Here is a 14,189-nt window from a genome sequence, read left to right as displayed (position 1 = left end):
GACCGCGCGCCTCATGACCAGCTCGACGCACCGCCACAGAAACAAGAGATGCATTCTAACAAAACTGTGGCATTAAACTCAGTTAGTGAGGGCTCGTTTAATATATTGCACATACAGTATATAGGCCGTTTAGACTACTTGTTAAAGTGCAATGAAATACCTTATATCTGCAGACGATGTACGTCTGTTAGTGGATGGAGACTTTGTAACAGCCAAAACTATGTATTTTGCATGCATCACATTATAGTGCGGTAGTGCGGTGTGCATGAAAATAATAACAAGGCGGCAGATTGAACTTATTATCCATAGTGGTTCTCACGTAGTCCTTCTACGTCATCACCACATAGTGTGTTTTATAAGTTAAGTGATCAGTCTTTAAGAAAAGGACTACGTGAGAACCATGCACTATGGATGATAAATTCGCTCTGCCACCTTGTTAATTATTTAACAAGGGAAGTCGTGGCCTAATGGTTAGAGAGTCGGTATCATAGTACTGAGACTGCTCTTCTTAGAGTTACAAATGATCTGCTCTTATCTGATCGTGGGTGTATCTCTCTATTAGTTTTATTGGATCTTAGTGCTGCGTTTGACACAATTGACCACAACATTCTTTTGCATAGACTTGAATACTTTGTTGGCATCAGTGGAAGTGCATTAGCATGGTTTAAATCGTACTTATATGACCGCCATCAGTTCGTAGCAGTGAATGAAGATGTATCCTATCGATCACAAGTGCAGTATGGAGTACCCCAAGGCTCAGTACTAGGGCCGCTACTCTTCACGCTTTATATGTTACCCTTGGGAGATATCATCAGGAAACATGGTGTTAGCTTTCACTGTTATGCTGATGATACTCAGCTCTATATTTCTTCGCAGCCCGGTGAAACACACCAATTTGAAAAACTAATGGATTGCATAGTCGATATAAAAAACTGGATGACGAGTAATTTCTTACTGCTAAATTCTGAAAAAAACAGAGGTGTTAATTATAGGACCTAAAAACTCTGCTTGTAATAACCTAGAACACAGTCTAAGACTTGATGGTTGCTCTGTCAATTCTTCGTCATCAGTTAGGAACCTAGGTGTGCTACTTGATCGCAATCTTTCCTTAGAAAGCCACATTTCTAGCATTTGTAAAACTGCATTTTTCCATCTCAAAAATATATCTAAATTACGGCCTATGCTCTCAATGTCAAATGCAGAAATGTTAATCCATGCATTTATGACCTCAAGGTTAGATTATTGTAATGCTTTATTGGGTGGTTGTTCTGCACGCTTAGTAAACAAACTACAGCTAGTCCAAAATGCAGCAGCAAGAGTTCTTACTAGAGCCAGAAAGTATGACCATATTAGCCCGGTCCTGTCAACACTGCACTGGCTCCCTATCAAGCATCGCATAGATTTTAAAATATTGCTTATTACTTATATAGCCCTGAGTGGTTTAGCACCTCAGTATTTGAATGAGCTCCTTTTACATTATAATCCTCTACGTCCACTATGTTCTCAAAACTCAGGCAATTTGATAATACCTAGAATATCAAAATCAACTGCAGGCGGCAGATCCTTTTCCTATTTGGCGCCCAAACTCTGGAATAACCTACCTAACATTGTTCGGGAGGCAGACACACTCTTGCAGTTTAAATCTAGATTAAAGACCCATCTCTTTAACCTGGCATACACATAACATACTAATATGCTTTTATTATCCAAATCCGTTAAAGGATTTTCAGGCTGCATTAATTAGGTAAACCGGAACCGGAAACACTTCCCATAACAACAACCTATGTACTTGCTACATCATTAGAAGAATGGCATCTACGCTAATATTTGTCTGTTTCTCTCTTGTTCCGAGGTCACCGTGGCCACCAGATCCAGTCTGTGTCCAGATCAGAGGGTCACTGCAGTCACCCGGATCCAGTATGTATCCAGACCAGATGCTGGATCAGCACCTAGAAAGGACCTCTACATCCCTGAAAGACAGCGGAGACCAGGACAACTAGAGCCCCAGATACAGATCCCCTGTAAAGACCTTGTCTCAGAGGAGCACCAGGACAAGACCACAGGAAACAGATGATTCTTCTGCACAATCTGACTTTGCTGCAGCCTGGAATTGAACTACTGGTTTCGTCTGGTCAGAGGAGAACTGGCCCCCCAACTGAGCCTGGTTTCTCCCAAGGTTTTTTTCTCCATTCTGTCACCGATGGAGTTTCGGTTCCTTGCCGCTGTCGCCTCTAGCTTGCTTAGTTGGGGACACTTCATCTACAGCGATATCGTTGACTTGATTGCAAATAAATGCACAGACACTATTTAACTGAACAGAGATGACATAACTGAATCCAATGATGAACTGCCTTTAACTATCATTTTTGCATTATTGACACTGTTTTCCTAATGAATGTTGTTCAGTTGCTTTGACGCAATGTATTTTGTTTAAAGCGCTATATAAATAAAGGTGACATTGACATTGACATTGACTCCCAATCGAAAGGTTGTGAGTCCGAGTCCCGGGCCGGCAGGAATTGTGGGTGGGGGGAGTGCATGTACAGTTCTCTCTCCACCTTCAATACCACGACTTAGGTGCCCTTGAGCAAGGCATTGAACCCCCAACTGCTCCCCGGGCGCCGCAGCATAAATGGCTGCCCACTGCTCTGGGTGTGTGCTCACAGTGTGTGTGTGTGTGTGTGTGTGTGTGCGCGCATTTCGGATGGGTTAAATGCAGAGCACAAATTCTGAGTATGGGTCACCATACTTGGCTGAATGTCACGTCACTTTTTTTTTTTTCGCGCTTTTTTTTTTTTCACTTATTTTGTCTTTACTTTATTTGTGACACCAAGAAAGAGTTAATCTCTCATGTATGAGAAGAGCGCGTTGCCGTATACCAGCCATTAAATGTGTGGGACACCAACTCGACGTTTTCTATCTCTTTCATTTCATGGATTTAACGAATTATCCGAGTCAAAGCGTTACAACTTCACCGACTAAATGCTCTAATCCTCCTGCACGTGAGAGGTGTGTGTGTGTGAAATGCGGGCAGTGAAATTAAGTGAAATAGCTGGACAGTTTAAAAGCCGAATTATAATAAGCAGCCTAATAAAAATAAAAATAATATTATTATTATAATCTAATACATTAATAGGAAAATGAGCCTAATATCGTCTTGATTATCGACAGAGTCGATTTTCGTTGATTATCGACAGAGTTGTGTTTGGAGTTTACGGCGGTTGACAAACTGTTTCTTGTGGAATCTAATCTGTGGGAGAGAATTTAAAAAAAAAAAAGTCATCTTGATCCACACTCCATACCAGTTGGTGGCGGAAATACACCATTGTGTTCTGTGTCAACCGCCAATAAAATCCAAGAAGAAGAAGTTTTTCACAAGTTCATCAAACAACCGCAGTAAGAATATTTCATCAAGCACGGTGAGTAATGGCTTCTCCCGTCATTGTTACTTGCACTTCTTGCCACATGTACAGTTTATCTATCTCTGTCACTGATGAGGGATTCACATGTGATAAATGCAGGGAAATAGTTAGGCTGACAAAGGAGATTTCAGAATTAGAGACACACATCCAAACTTTAATTGAGGACAGTAAGAATGTTAGGGCTCTAGATACGGCTTTGGATGCGTCTAGCTCAGGGATTCCTGTACATTGTTCGGTTCTGGAAACAGAGCCCCAGCAGCAGGGCAACTGGGTGACGGTGAGGCAGCGTAGTCGTGGGTCAAAACACCGCTCTTCTTTTCCGATCAAAACATTAAACAGGTTCTCCCCACTCAGTGATGCACCCACTGAGAAACCTGATGAAAGTGCTCTAGTTATTGGTGATTCTATTGTACGGAACGTGAATATAGAGACACCAGCCACCATAGTCAAATGTTTACCGGGAGCCAGAGCGCCTGACATCTTGGCAAATTTAAAAGTGCTGGCTAATGCTAAACGTAAATACAGTAAGATTGTTATTCATGCCGGCGCTAATGATGTTCGACTTCGCCAGTCGGAGATCACTAAAAATAACATTAAAGAGGTGTGTGAACTTGCAAGCACGATGTCGGACACTGTAATATGCTCTGGTCCCCTCCCTGCTTACCGTGGTGACGAGATGCATAGCAGATTGTCATCACTCAATGGCTGGATGTCTAAGTGGTGCCCACAGAATAACATAGGTTTCATAGACAATTGGACGAGCTTTTGGGGCAGACCTGACCTGTTTAAAAGAGATGGTCTTCATCCCTCCTGGGCTAGCGCCACTCTTCTCTCTAGAAATATGGCAAATAGTCTTAGTGTTTATACTTGACTAACTGGTGCCCAGGTCAGGAAGCAGACAGACTGGCTAAACCGACCGTCTGCTAGCTGCCTCCTGTCACAGAGGTCAGTTAATTCTCAGCACATAGAGACTCTTTCACCTAGATATCACACTATAGAGACTGTGTCTGTTCCCCGAACTAGAAAATACAAAAAACGTCCAAACCAAGTTAAGATTAACAATTTAATTGAGGTTCAACAAATAAAAAACAGAAGCAATATGGATAAACAAATGATAAAGCTTGGCTTATTGAATATCAGATCCATTTCTACGAAAACACTTTTTGTAAATAATATGATCACTGATCATAATATAGATGTACTCTGTTTGACAGAAACCTGGTTAAACCTGATGATTACATTATTTTAAATGAGTCCACCCCCCAAGATTACTGTTATAAACATGAGCCGCGTCTAAAAGGCAAAGGTGGAGGTGTTGCTTCAATTTATAACAACGTTTTCAGGATTTCTTAGAGGGCAGGCTACAAGTATAACTCGTTTGAAGTAATGGTACTTCATATAACATTATCCAAAGAAACAAATGTTAATGATAAATCCCCTGTTATGTTTGTACTGGCTACTGTATACAGGCCACCAGGGCACCATACAGACTTTATTAAAGAGTTTGCTGAATTTACATCCGAGTTAGTTCTGGCTGCAGATAAAGTTTTAATAGTTGGTGATTTTAATATCCATTTTGATAATGAAAACGATGCATTGGGATCAGCATTTATAGACATTCTGAACTCTATTGGTGTTAGACAACACGTTTCAGGACCTACTCATTGTCGAAATCATACTCTAGATTTAATACTGTCACATGGAATTGATGTTGATGGTGTTGAAATTATTCAGCCAAGTGATGATATTTCAGATCATTATTTAGTTCTTTGCAAAATTCATATAGCCAAAATTGTAAATTCTACTTCTTGTTACAAGTATGGAAGAATCATCACTTCTAACACAAAAGACTGCTTTTTAAGTTATCTTCCTGATGTATCCAAATTCCTTAGCATATCCAAAACCTCAGAACAACTTGATGATGTAACAGAAACTATGGACTCTCTCTTTTCTAGCACTTTAAATAAAGTTGCTCCTTTACGCTTAAGGAAGGTTAAGGAAAACAGTTTGACACCATGGTATAATGAGCATACTCGCACCCTAAAGAGAGCAGCCCGAAAAATGGAGCGCAGCTGGAGGAAAACAAAACTAGAGGTATTTCATATTGCTTGGCGGGAAAGTAACATATCCTACAGAAAAGCATTAAAAACTGCTAGATCCGATTACTTTTCTTCTCTTTTAGAAGAAAACAAACATAACCCCAGGTATTTATTCAATACAGTGGCTAAATTAACGAAAAATAAAGCCTCAACAAGTGTTGACATTTCCCAACACCACAGCAGTAATGACTTTATGAACTACTTTACTTCTAAAATCGATACTATTAGAGATAAAATTGCAACCATTCAGACGTCAGCTACAGTATCACATCAGACAGTGCACTATAGACCCCCTGAGGAACAGTTCCACTCATTCTCTACCATAGGAGAGGAAGAATTGTATAAACTTGTTAAATCATCTAAAACTAACAACATGTATGTTAGACCCTATACCATCTAAGCTCCTAAAAGAGGTGCTTCCAGAAGTCATAGATTCTCTTCTGACTATTATTAATTCCTCATTGTCATTAGGATATGTCCCCAAAACCTTCAAACTGGCTGTTATTAAGCCTCTCATCAAAAAACCACAACTTGACCCCAAAGAACTAGTTAATTATAGACCAATCTCGAATCTCCCTTTTCTGTCCAAGATACTAGAAAAGGTGGTATCCACACAATTATATTCCTTCTTAGAGAAAAATGGTATATGTGAGGATTTCCAGTGAGGATTTAGACCATATCATAGTACTGAGACTGCTCTCCTTAGAGTTACAAATGATCTGCTCTTATCATCTGATCGTGGGTGTATCTCTCTATTAGTTTTATTGGATCTTAGTGCTGCGTTTAACACAATTGACCACAACATTCTTTTGCATAGACTTGAACCCTTTGTTGGCATCAGTGGAAGTGCATTAGCATGGTTTAAATCATACTTATATGACCGCCATCAGTTCGTAGCAGTGAATGAAGATGTATCCTATCGATCACAAGTGCAGTATGGAGTACCTCAAGGCTCAGTAATAGGGCCGCTACTCTTCACGCTTTATATGTTACCCTTGGGAGATATCATCAGGAAACATGGTGTTAGCTTTCACTGTTATGCTGATGATACTCAGCTCTATATTTCTTCACAGCCCGGTGAAACACACCAATTTGAAAAACTAATGGATTGCATAGTCGATATAAAAAACTGGATGACGAGTAATTTCTTACTGCTAAATTCTGAAAAAACAGAGGTGTTAATTATAGGACCTAAAAAGTCTGCTTGTAATAAACTAGAACACTGTCTAAGACTTGATGGTTGCTCTGTCAATTCTTCGTCATAAGTTAGGAACCTAGGTGTGCTATTTGATCGCAATGCCACGTTTCTAGCATTTGTAAAACTGCATTTTTCCATCTCAAAAATATATCTAAATTACGGCCTATGCTCTCAATGTCAAATGCAGAAATGTTAATCCATGCATTTATGACCTCAAGGTTAGATTATTGTAATGCTTTATTGGGTGGTTGTTCTGCACGCTTAGTAAACAAACTAAAGCTAGTCCAAAATGCAGCAGCAAGAGTTCTTACTAGAACCAGGAAGTATGACCATATTAGCCCGGTCCTGTCAACACTGCACTGGCTCCCTATCAAGCATCGCATAGATTTTAAAATATTGCTTATTACTTATATAGCCCTGAATGGTTTAGCACCTCAGTATTTGAATGAGCTCCTTTTACATTATAATCCTCTACGTCCGCTACGTTCTCAAAACTCAGGCAATTTGATAATACCTAGAATATCAAAATCAACTGCAGGCGGCAGATCCTTTTCCTATTTGGCGCCCAAACTCTGGAATAACCTACCTAACATTGTTCGGGAGGCAGACACACTCTTGCAGTTTAAATCTAGATTAAAGACCCATCTCTTTAACCTGGCATACACATAACATACTAATATGCTTTTATTATCCAAATCCGTTAAAGGATTTTTAGGCTGCATTAATTAGGTAAACCGGAACCACTTCCCATAACACCCTATGTACTTGCTACATCATTAGAAGAATGGCATCTACGCTAATATTTGTCTGTTTCTCTCTTGTTCCGAGGTCAACGTGGCCACCAGATCCAGTCTGTGTCCAGATCAGAGGGTCACTGCAGTCACCCGGATCCAGTACGTATCCAGACCAGATGCTGGATCAGCACCTAGAAAGGACCTCTACATCCCTGAAAGACAGTGGAGACCAGGACAACTAGAGCCCCAGATACAGATCCCCTGTAAAGACCTTGTCTCAGAGGAGCACCAGGACAAGACCACAGGAAACAGATGATTCTTCTGCACAATCTGACTTTGCTGCAGCCTGGAATTGAACTACTTGTTTCGTCTGGTCAGAGGAGAACTGGCCCCCCAACTGAGCCTGGTTTCTCCCAAGGTTTTTTTCTCCATTCTGTCACCGATGGAGTTTCGGTTCCTTGCCGCTGTCGCCTCTGGCTTGCTTAATTGGGGACACTTCATCTACAGCGATATCGTTGACTTGATTGCAAATAAATGCACAGACACTATTTAACTGAACAGAGATGACATAACTGAATCCAATGATGAACTGCCTTTAACTATCATTTTTGCATTATTGACACTGTTTTCCTAATGAATGTTGTTCAGTTGCTTTGACGCAATGTATTTTGTTTAAAGCGCTATATAAATAAAGGTGACATTGACATTGACATTGACAACTGAATGGAGTAACAGCATCTACAAGCTGGTGTTGTCAAGCCGAAGGAGATCGGTCACAAATGACAACCTCAAAGCCTTGGTCTTTCTGTACCATAACCAGAGGCTTGCCAGTGGAGCATTTGAGGACAAAGACTTTGAGGAGGACTTTGATGAGTCTTTTGATGAGGCCTAGGTGTTTAACCTTGTCATCTTTGTATGTTGTGTTGTGCTGACACCAGGAATGTATCAACACCTTTTGAATTTGGAGTCAGTGTTTATATACCCTTAAGTTCTCCACAGTGTTACCGAAAGTGTGTTATGTTTACAGTGAAGGACTGTGTGCACTTTACATTTTTTTTTAGATAATTCAAGAAATTAATGGATGCCAAAATTGTATTTTATTTTCCATTGTTTAGGCATCTTCAGCATCAAGCTGTGAGGTTCTGTTCAAATTTTGAACCGACATTGTTTTTTATTTCTGATATGAGCCATTTATATTATTAGTTTATTATTATTTAATGTAGTCTTCAGGAGAGACTGCCTGCACACAGTACTAGTACTAATGTTTGTTTTGTTTTACTTACATGAAGGCTGAGACATTCATGTTTTACTTCATGTAGTGCTGTTTCGTGCACTTTAACTTTTGAAGCACATTTGGATAAGTAAAGCCTATTTTGCTGCATTTTTATAATCCTGGTAATCTTTTATTTGTCATATTGGTAAGATTGTTTATAGGATCATTTCTCAGTGTCTTTGTTCTTTTAATTAATGTTTTTTTCATAATTAATGTTTTTAATAATTTAATATTTAACATATTACTCATTATACTTACAAAAATGGAAAATCACAACTATTTCTCAACTTCCACAACCTAGGGTTCATTTTCTTCCGCAGTATAATCACAACAAAAACCTAAAAAGCACCGCAACTTTCATCGCAATTTTTTGGAAAAGCTCATGCAACATCAGGCATTTTAGGCGCAACAATCACAAAAAAGGCCCGCGAAATCCTGGAGGGACTGCTCTTTGGGAATCATAACATTAGTATATTATATTATATTTGACTTAAACACTTTTGACTACAGTGTCTGGACGAGTCCCAAAACACACTTGTAGCCAATCAGAAGTAAGGGGCGTGTCTTGTAAGGATAGCGAGAAGAGAGCGCTTAATTTAAGTGCACAGACTGATATTAGCAGATTGACTACAAATAGATGAATGGGGCGAGGTCCTTTCGGGGTATGGGCGTGTTTGTTTTGGTGCTTTTAAAATCAGCATCGTTTGGTAAAAAAGGCCGATTGTTGGTGGGAGGAGTTTGGCCCAAATCAGTCCAGTGATATCTGGCCCAAATCAGGCTAAGATCTGGCAGCATATTGTGTGACCCTCGATAAACAAGATAAATACAATATTGCATGATAATGATTAAAAGATCACAGACATTTTAATGAAGTGTACAATTGTTAAAAATGAGGTCTGTGAAATGGATTATCATTTCAAAATTAAGCAAATCAGTCAAGTGCATTAAACCGCACTTAATTATAATTTTATATTATTATTCTTGGTACAAATAATGTTAGAATCCTTACATGAAAAGAGAGAGAGAGATCATTTAACCATTATCATGTAATATTTATTTGGTTTACTATGGGACACACACTGATCTATAATAGAGAGTGGGGGCACATCATTTTTATTAGTATGCTGTCATGCACAAGCAATAAATAAAATGATCATAAAAGTATTTTTTATTTTATTTAAATCCTCTGTATCCATGTGATGCTTGGTGTGAGGAACATATCCAAATTCAAACAGCATTCATTGACGATATGTATCTCCTTCCTCTGTAGCTATAGTAACAATTTAAAAATGTGCCGTTAAGAAGTTTTACAACAAGTTTTATGGCAGCGATATCAAACGCTTATTGGCTCTCGCCGGTTTCGTCAGAGATTGCAACATGCCATGTTTCCGGTGATGCGTGTTTTGAATGAGAAACGTGTGCCTTGACGGAGTGGATTGGGATAGTATTTTCAGTGTTTAACAACTTAAATTATGCCCTGCTCCTCACACTAATATTATATTCTGCCAGAGAGGACTGCAATGCATCGTCATTTGGACTACTGTGATACTGCTCTGTGTCAGATCTGTAATAAATTCTAACGATTAAGTTGCATGTGTCTGTTGCGTTTCACTATGTTGCTGTCTGGGACCAAGGAATGTCACAAAAAGAATGATGGTGATTATAGCAATACACAATGTAATAATATGAAATATTAAGATTCTCTATTACCAGATAGCAACATAGTGTTGGCCGAGATGTGGGCTGGATATGGGCCGAAACTGCTTGCTGTCTGGGTTGGGTCTGGGCTATATAAGGCTCAAGTGTGGCTCAGATTTGGGGATTCTGGTTTACTTAAGGCTGAGAATTGGCACCAATGATGAAACCTGTTTTGGCCCAGATCAGGGCTAGTTAACTGTGATTAACTGTTTGAGATTTGGGCTGGTTACAGCCCATGTTTTGCCCTTGTCTTTAATCCAGTTCTGGGTCACTTCAGGGCCGTCATTCTTTGAGGCATTTGGGCAGAGAGAAAAGTGATTGTTTGGCCCGGATCTGGGCCACAAGACATTTGCTATGTGGGTAAAAGTTAATGCTCTATCATGTGCCCAATGTGCCCTTCACCAAACCCAACCCTAAACCTACTCGATATTGTAAAAAAAAAAAACTGATATAAAAACACATTTGGTAATGCAACTGTGTCATTTCAACTTACTTTATGCAGATTTGGATTTTTTTTTTTGAACCGTGGTTACACAGGATTCAAACCTAATCTCCTTGCCTCTTAAGTCTGTCTCCGTGAGCTAGCAAACAAACCTACCGTTGGTGAAACCCATAGATATGAAACTGAATATGTGCGAAGCGAACGTTCAAAAGTTTTCCAAAAATGACGTTTTATTAATCAAAACCCTGTATATTTGTGTGAAAAGGAATAAAAGGTGTCTGAGTTTTACTGTCTCTAGTGTTTGACCCAGGTACGTTTATGCCATGAGACCGGGAAGCAAATAACAGCAACATCATGCTCAACAGAACATCTGACATTGTCACCCATCCATCCATCCATCTATCCATCCATCTTCTTCCGCTTATCCGGGGCCGGGTCGCGGGGGCAGCAGTCTAAGCAGAGAACCCCAGACTTCCCTCTCCCTAGACACTTCCTCCAGCTCTTCTGGGGGGACACCGAGGCGTTCCCAGGCCAGCCGGGAGACATAGTCTCTCCAGCGTGTCCTAGGTCTTCCCCAGGGTCTCCTCCCAGTGGGACGCGCCCGGAACACCTTCCCGGGAAGGTGTCCAGGAGGCATCCGGAACAGTTGCCCGAGCCACCACAGTGTCACCAAGTGCATTTAAAGATTAAAGCTGTCTGTTACGAATTAAATTAAACCTTTACTCAAAGAGGAATGAATTGTCTGTAACAAGTAAAAGAGATTCTCTTAAAAAGATCCCTGGGGTTCTCGCTCTCACGCCTGAGGTTTCACAAGCACAAAACACTAGGAAGGTACAAGAGAAGAAAACAGAGGAAAGGATACTACTAAAGAAGTAGGAAAGACTAGCTCTAACTGCTCATCGTCTTCCTCTGTTAGAGGAATGCTCTACATATATACACAGAGAAAATACTGAAGGCCAACCCCTGTGCAAATACAACACTGGGAAAATACAAAAAAATCCAATATGAAAATTAGAAAATAAAAATATAGAACTGTCAATCACACTACAGCAGGCTACTTATGTATCGCTATAAATAATGTCAAAAGTGGAAAAAGTTGTATATCTCTCAAAATGAGAGATGTCACTCTTATAGAAATAAAATATAGAAGCAGCTTCTCTAATTCTCAGAGAAATATCTGTTCCTTTCTGGCTCACAGGATGTAGAAACACCATTCTCACTTACACACGGAGCTGAGGCCTTTCTGAGTTTAAGACCTCAACAGATTCTGATTCACAACGAAAATCACTAAATACAATCATCTCATTAATCTCTTCTTTATATAATTAATCTGATCTTTTGATTTGGAGACGATCTCTTCATAGTTTCTGTCCTGTTCTTCTTCTGTGTTTTCCCTTCTTCTTCTCTTTCTTAATGTCTTCGTCTTGTCTTTGCAGACCTTGCACAGTTAAAGCACATCATTTATTGGATCTATTGGATTCAACAGTTATAATATTTAATCCTGATTTCTTTTTTACTTTTTCCATTTATGTATTATTTTCTGTACTTATTTTTACATTTATTGTTATTCTTTAATTTGTATTCACTATATTTACTAATTAGTTTTTTATATATCTTATTGATTTATTTATTTACAGTGCCCTTCACTAATATTGGCACAATATGAGCAAAAGCAACTGGAAATAAATCTGCATCGTTTATCTTTTTGATCTTTCATCCAACAATTGTACCTTTGTAAAATAGCACACTTGTAAATAACATATCTGTACATTCATTTAAACAACTAGCACATGTTTCCCCCTTTACTTCTAAATTATTTATTAAGTTTTTCTTCTATTAGTGTTATATTCCATCTCTACTGTGTATTTCTATTTATGTCTAATGTTCACACGTAGGAGGATGGCTTGATCTTCACAGTTAAATGCTCAAATATTTTGAATACCTGTTTGTAACGTGATTCATGCACAACTGATGATGCTCCTTAAATTTGCACTAATCTAGAATTGTTTTACCAAACTATATTTACAGCGTGCAGTCTAACACAGGCAACCATTTTTTTCTTCACTTTTAGTAGTCTGAGGATGACAAACCAGAAACAGAGGAACAAATAACTTACAAGCCATACCAGCCTCTGAAAGTGAATTATCATATTCAAACCATGGATATTTGTGTAAAACATCTAATAAAACTGATCAACTATACAAAATACAAAACCAGAACGCAAGAGATTCCTAACCTAAACTCAGTAAAATACTTCAGATAGTTTTAGATTAACATGTACACGAGTTCACATATACAACATCTGTGTCTGAATATTATCAAGAGCACTCACGTGACTGTGTTCAAACTCCTCATATCGCGCGGGTCAATCACAAATGCTCCATCTCTGTGAATTAAACTGCAGACTAAATCCCCGCGAGGCTATGAATATTGACGAATTCAGTTCCGTTGATTTGAACTGTGTGTCCGTTACTCCGGAAGCGGAAGCGTCATCAGTGAGCGCTGGAGCAGATTTGGCGCCTTCTGCTGGACGCTCGCGCATTTATAACTTTAATTTCTCATTTACACTTTATTATTTCAGATACACTGTATTTACACGAAATACAAGAAACTAGTGAAACACGGTAAAGACCTGAATAGTTTACAATAGTACAAATAAATTATTTGTTATACACAGTGGAAGAGTAAGAGAATGAGACAGATTTCTTCAAGTCATGTATTTATTATTGTTTTTACATTGCTTACATTTCTAAGTGATCAGTCAGAAATTATGCTTTAGCAACTTTTTCTATTAAAGCTCAACATAGAGACCTAATGCATCTTGCTTCACTGTTTTCAACACAAGATAGAAATAATACAAAGGTTTTTATTATTATTATTATTATTATTATTATTATTTTATTACTGTTACCTTAATGTATTATTTATTTTAAAATATATTAATTATATTCTTGAATAAATACAGAAGATTAGAAGAGCTTCAGGAAAATCTTTTTCTCCCTGAGGCCATAGCCAACCTGAACAGTAAAAATATTCCCTATACATTGTCCTTCATAACTGACAGATTAATACATACTGTAGATAACTGAACATAGGGGAACTTCTGTTCCATACAGTGATTGTTTCCCACAATCCTCCTCGCAGGAGAAAAAAGAGCAAAAGCCCTCCTCCTGATAGTAAGTCTTTAAACAGATGAACAGATACTTGAAGTGATGAAGAATCTGTGGAAAATGGGGAAAGTTTATTAACCTTCAAAACTTGACTTAAACTCAACCTCAAATATGAGTCTTACTGGTGCATTCTATTTTATTTTTACTTCTGTG

General features: G+C 38.7%; 1 protein-coding gene across 3 annotated transcripts in view; it reads right to left on the bottom strand.

Annotated features, from left to right (window-relative positions):
- Positions 1 to 13,319, bottom strand: part of LOC132157722 (zinc finger protein 665-like) — a 43,814-nt gene extending 30,495 nt beyond the window's left edge. For 2 of the 3 annotated variants that reach the window (XM_059567047.1, XM_059567102.1), the window contains exon 1: positions 13,199 to 13,319. The gene's annotated coding sequence lies outside the window, so the exon portion shown is untranslated. The remainder of the gene's footprint in view (positions 1 to 13,198) is intronic. The other variant, XM_059567163.1, reaches the window with a different exon arrangement.
- Positions 13,320 to 14,189: the final 870 nt, after the last annotated feature.

Source organism: Carassius carassius, chromosome 1 (genome assembly GCF_963082965.1).
Source record: "Carassius carassius chromosome 1, fCarCar2.1, whole genome shotgun sequence".
Taxonomy (NCBI): Eukaryota; Metazoa; Chordata; class Actinopteri; order Cypriniformes; family Cyprinidae; genus Carassius; species Carassius carassius.
The sequence above is the reverse complement of the archived record's forward strand: the minus strand, read 5'-3'. Positions and strand labels throughout refer to the sequence as shown.